At 33.0% G+C, this 6,686-nt stretch overlaps 1 long non-coding RNA gene across 1 annotated transcript; it reads left to right on the forward strand.

Moving 5' to 3' along the window:
- Positions 1-2,419: 2,419 nt before the first annotated feature.
- On the forward strand, positions 2,420-4,326 carry LOC140047287 (uncharacterized). The gene is made up of 4 exons (XR_011844920.1): positions 2,420-2,487; positions 2,941-3,054; positions 3,265-3,363; positions 4,302-4,326. It is a non-coding gene; the product is annotated as an uncharacterized lncRNA (long non-coding RNA).
- Positions 4,327-6,686: the final 2,360 nt, after the last annotated feature.

Here is a 6,686-nt window from a genome sequence, read left to right on the forward strand (position 1 = left end):
TATACGTTTATATAAATGTATTGATTTGCGATGAATGGAACATTCCAATCTCTGTTCCACAAGTGTCTATTCCCTCAGGCGTCGTAAAGGCAAGTACTGTATACTCATAACAGAAAAAATTCGATCCATTTTTTTTTTCAATCTGTGCTGCAGAGGTTGGATATACATTTTTTTAAACGGATAATGAGCTAGCGTTTTCACTCGCCGTATATTATGTACAAATCGTTATTATTGCAGTTAATTCACCCTTCCCTCACTGGCATGAGTAGCGTTGTAAAACCAGTAGAGGATAGGCCTACGGTACATCACATGCCCTAAACGCAGAACAACTTTGGTGGGTAGGGTAGGAACCAACTTAAGTATGAATTGGCTCTAAGAAACAATTGAAAACCATTAGGCCTACTAATTAAGTTGAGTTAGATAATTTAATATTTATTGACGATTAAATCGAATTTATGATTTTCCCCGAATAGAGGTGGTTTTCACAAATTGTATAATAATAATAATAATAGGATTTTTATAGCGCACATACCAATCAAGAGTGCTCAAGGCACATATAAACATATACACGTCGTAGTGATGTATCGTTACATGTACTGTACTATTTCAATCGACTAGGACGGTGATAGTTTCAACAAAGTATTACATCGCAATGTTTTACTGTGTTTAGTGGTATATTATTTGTAAAACATGAAAACAATAATAATAATAATAACTGGTACTTGATATAGCGCATTATGCTGAAAGCCCTCAATGCGCTTTACAAAGACAGAACAAATTTAGAAAATTACAAATTAAAAAGGTGGGTTTTGAGGAGAGATTGGAAGACACTGCACTGGTGGAAGTAGCCTGACGGATTTCTATAGGCAACACATTCCATAGAGAAACGGATGTCGAAGAAAATGAACGATTTCCATAAAACTTAGTAGATGGAAGGATGAATTAATATATGGGCAAGAAGAGACTCAGATCTAGATCTCAGAGACCGCTTAGGAACATAAGGTTGAATAAGTTCAATTAATATTTCGTTACTAAATGAATAAAGAATATATTTAAAAATTGTTCCTCTTTGCACCCATCCTCTTCCCCATCCCTCAACCCTAATGTTTCATACAAAGCACAAATTAAGTTTGTTTAAATTTGACTTAAGCAATTGGTCTCATTTTGTGACAGTTTCTCTTTCGGAAGTAATTCCCAGTGTGCTAATTTTAGTTGAGTACATAAATCACAGTGTCTATTTATTCGTTCCTGTAAACGACATGTATTATTGTCCTGCGGTACGTACATTTGAAATCGCCAGTTTTTTAACGCTGACATTATTATGTATTCGAGAACCATCTGTGGGCACGACCTAGATGGTACGCGAGCGTACAATCTAGTAAATACCAATTTACATTTTGTCAAACCAAAATTGAACTGTTCACCGCTGTTAAAAAACCAAGCATTATTATTATTAAACTATCTGTTTTTTTTGGCTTAACTCTTTCACTGCGTGTATCCGGTATTACTAAGTATAAACAAATGTCGTTGAACTGTGGTATACTCGGTATTACAGGGTATGAGAAAAATTATTATTTATTTGTATTTGCCTATAATATAGCACCCTCTATAATTTTTTTGATAAACTTGAATACAGTATTTGCAATTCATTAAAACTAATTTTTAGCACAACATGCGCCCTCTATAGTTGTTAATATCGTCTTGAAATTTCTATTTCAACTTGCGCCCTCTATCACATGTTATTATTATTATAACCTTGTAATTAAAATTATTTTAACCATGGAAAGTTATATTATTAACTACAATGACACATAAACATTCTCCAGTTACCAATTTACCCACCCCAATAGAACAATATCATGTTCATTCTGCAAAAAGAATTCTGAATTAGTCGTTAGTTTTTCTGTAATTTGATGATTTTGACCAACAATTTTATGCCAAATTTTTTATAAAATGATAAAAATAATTCAAATTTGTTTGATATTTGTATTCGTTACACATATCTTCATCAATATCCAGTGAGAAAACCATATTCCATAAAAATTATAGAAAAAATAGTTTTTATCATAAATTGATAAAAAAAACAGAAAATCCAAAATAGATGTAATGTCATTAATATGCAAATTAGCTTTTTTTTACTTCCAACCATAGACCAACCTTTTAAAATAATTAAAAAATTATGTCATTTATTCTTTTTTGCACATTTCTTAAATGCATATATGCACATAGCTGGGACTAATGCTTCAATGAAGTAAATGTTTGTGTATATTAAATAATTAATAATTTATTGCCATCTGCCACAACTTCCCATCTTATTAAAATAATACTAATGACAATGGCAGTGAAATAAGAAATAATACTTGGACAAAACATGCAAAATTCTATTATTTCACAAGATTCCAATAAAAACTACTTTTTTCACAGATGTGCAAGATGGTTCAGTGACCTCTGCATTACCACAGTCTGATATCCAAGGCAGTCAACAAGGTAGGATCCACTGGTTGATTCCAGAGGTTAATCATCTATTAGTGGTTACATTTTAAAATAAAACTTAATAGACATATTATAATAATAACTGTAGCACATTTTGAGTTATTCAAACTGTATACATTTTAGATGAAAATGTATAGTTATGTTACTCTCCAAAATGAACATAAAATGTATAGTTATGTTACTCTCCAAAATGAACATAAAATGTATAGTTATGTTACTCTCCAAAATGAACATAAAATGTATAGTTATGTTACTCTCCAAAATGAACATAAAATGTATAGTTATGTTACTCTCCAAAATGAACATAAAATGTATAGTTATGTTACTCTCCAAAATGAAAATGATGAACATAAACAGTCATTTATTTGTGTGTCACTCATACAAAATAAAAAGCTTTGTCATTAATGTGTAATGTATAACTGTCTTTTTTGTATTTTTGTTGAACAGAATTAACAAAGCTATTAGCATCAGATTCACCAGTTACTGTTAATGAGGAATTAAAAACACAAATGAAGAAAGTGATGATTGCGGAACAGGAAAGAAAACTTGAAGCAGAGAGCGGTGAGTTAAGGATCATAAATTAATTTACTTTTTATTTCGTCACACTCAACAGTGACACAAGTCAAGTCAATTGCAAAGTTCAACAATAGAAAATGATGAACATATTTAAACATAATTATATAAACAAAATCCAAAGCAGTCTTAAGCTGGCCTTTAATATACTGTTCAACATACACATAACTGTCTTTTCTGGATGTTTTTATTGACCAGAAGTGACAAAGCAATTACCATCGGATTCATCAGATACTCTTAGTGATGAATTTCAAACACAAGTAGTGGAACAGGAAACTAAACCTGAACCAGAGAGTGGTGAGTCTCATAAAATATTAGTTGTATTATTATGGTTAAACTAACTTTAAATGTGATATTATAGAATGGATTTTAGCTACATTTTTTTTTTATTTCAACATTTATAAAAAAAAGAATGTCTTTAAACAGAATTAGAAAAAAATACTAAATTCATACATGTAAACGATTGATAAGGTAAATGACTTATTTAACTAATCTTTAAAACAACATGTCTTTTATTATTAGTGAAGAATAAAAGCTGATACACTGAACAATATCTGCATAAATACTGTCATGATATTTATATATAAGTTGCTGTGACACTTACAGGCCACCGTACTTTGATCACACAAACAAAAGATATTCATTATGGTCGGCAATGTATTATCAACAAACTTAAAAATAAGAGATAGTTCTCTATCCATTGTAAATAGAACAGTTTATATTTCATCAAAGAACGTATTGTTAATCAATCTTATTTTGATATGCTTGATCTATAAATTCAACAACAGAATAATTATGATTGGTCAAAGCTCTCTGTGAAGCTGTCAACATCTTGAAATTAGCATGCAACATACAAATACATTGCAAAATAATAACAAATTGATATTAATAATCAAATTAGGGTGTGGTACATTGTGTAGGTCTATGGTACAGGGCTCAGGTGGCAGGCCTTTTAGGGTGTGGTACATTGTATAGGTCCATGGTACAGGGCTCAGGTGGCAGGCCTTTACTTTACTTGCCAACTAATGTTTATTTTTTTCTTGTATCAATTTTCTAGTTTTTTATTGTAATATGGTCCCCTAATGCTATTTTTTGTAATATATTTATAGACCATAAATCAATTTTTAAAAATGAGGTTCTGCACAGTGAATTTATGGTTTTGTGGTTGATTGTGTTGAGTAATGAATAATCAAATGCTTGTGATATTTAATTCCTAATACTGATACTCATTTCAGATCTGCAGTCGCCAGAAAATGACAGGTAAGTAGGTACTGTATAATGAGTGTATCACAGTATCTATACTGTTTATTTATACTCTCCAATACCATAGAGATAGACCAACACCCTGCTAGTTAATTGTATGCCCTGAGATGATAGTCTGGAAGGGATATTATTACTATCACTTGTGTGTCTATCAGTTCATTTGTATATATTAATAACATAACCTATTAATACAACCAAAGTTCTACCATAAAAATAGTGTTGAAACAATTATACACAAAATCAAGAATTATAACAAACATCAAAAGAACTTTTAAACCCAAATAATAATAATGAAACAATCCTGATTTTATATAGAATTACATTCTGCATAAACTTAACGGAGGATGACGGACCTTTTGTCCTACCAATATTTTCAATTTCAGTAAGATATATGCCACACTTCCGTTTTGGCCGACAGACTCCTATATTTATACTTGTCTCCTTATGCTCCTGGTTTTATATTCTCCCGTATTACAAAGATAACTGAACTTAATGTGTTGCTTTCTGCAATAAAATATAAAAAAAAGAAGCTCAAAACACATACAAATTTATGATATTTAAGTCATAATTTATTGATCCCCTTATTGAAGGGGATTCTTTTCGCATAGCCATCATGGTACCAATTGCTCCTTGCATTTCCTAATTTTGATAATAATACTGTAAAAAAGGGAGTGGGGAGGGGTTGCTAGAACCATAAAACCCTCCTGCTTACGAGTCTGTTATCCTTATTTTAGGGAGTGGGGAGGGGTTGCTAGAACCATAAAACCCTCCTGCTTACGAGTCTGAATCCTTATTATAGGGAGTGGGGAGGGTTTGCTAGACCATAAAACCCTCCTTCTTATGAGTCTGTTATCCTTATTATAGGGAGTGGGGAGGGTTTGCTAGACCATAAACCCTCCTTCTTACGAGTCTGTTATCCTTATTATAGGGAGTGGGGAGGGTTTGCTAGACCATAAAACCCTCCTGCTTACGAGTCTGTTATCCTTATTATAGGAAGTGGGGAGGGTTTGCTAGAACCATACTTACTTACGAGTCTGTTATCCTTATTATAGGGAGTGGGGAGGGTTTGCTAGAACCATACTTACTTACGAGTCTGTTATCCTTATTATAGGGAGTGGGGAGGGTTTGCTAGAACCATACTTACTTACGAGTCTGTTATCCTTATTATAGGGAGTGGGGAGGGTTTGCTAAAACCATAAAACCCTCCTGCTTACGAGTCTGTTATCTTTATTATAGTTTTACTAATGTGTACATATACATTTTTATTTTTAGCCTGAAAGAAAGCATACAGACATTTGTCAAAGGTAATTTCCTTAGTCTTATGTTGGTGAGTTAAGGATCATAAATGAATTTACTTTTTATTTTATTTCACCACCACACAAGTCAAGTCAGTGTAATATAACGATATACTTTTATAATTAAGAAATTGACCTTTGTATCGGAATTCAAATAAGTTCACAAACTTGACCCAGAAAGTCCAGAGGAGAGTTTGTCCAGATGTTTTAATGACCATTTAGTTTACAATCGAATCCCTAAAGAATAACTTTGTGACTGTTCCCATCATAAAACAATTAGATATTGACAGTTTTTAGCAGAGATTGGACAGGGCCAATTCATCATTGTAACCTCCCCAGATAAGATCAATCACTCCCACTTAAACACCTCTGGATCAACTTAGGACCAATCGTTACCCTCACAGATTACGTAGTGACATATGCAAATGAACCGAAGCCAATATACCCCCAAGTTTCAGAAGAGCCCAGACACACCTTACAGCCACCTCACGGAGCACACACCTTACAGCCACCTCACGGAGCACACACCTTACAGCCACTTCTTCAGAAGCAGACCTACACACTTCACACCTCACTGACAGCATCACTGATCCTCCGTTCCTTATCTATACTTATAGTTGTATATTGTACTGAAGTATTATACTGAATAAACAATATGTGTTACGACAGTTAAGCGAGTAAGAGTCTTCATTAGTACCTCAACACAACATTATATTACATCAGTTACAACGTTGAACAATAGAAAATGATCAATAGACATTTATTTAAACATATATAACTCAATCAAAATATCTTATGTCTTAAGCTGCTATATTAGCTATTATCTGATATCAATCTCCGGACTGAATTCTGCGAAATCTGCTGGACACGACGGTATTGATGGTAAGCTCGTTCGGGCGGCAGCCCCCATCATCGCACCTTTCCTCACACAGATTATTAAATACTTCCATCTCCAGTCAAAGCTTCCCTCTCTCGTGGAAAATTGGTAAGATTACTCCCATCTTTAAATCCGGTAACAAACATCTACCGGATAACTACAGACCTATATCTGTGTTACCTATC

The sequence above is a fragment of the Antedon mediterranea genome, chromosome 4, assembly GCF_964355755.1.
Source record: "Antedon mediterranea chromosome 4, ecAntMedi1.1, whole genome shotgun sequence".
In the NCBI taxonomy this organism is placed as follows: Eukaryota; Metazoa; Echinodermata; class Crinoidea; order Comatulida; family Antedonidae; genus Antedon; species Antedon mediterranea.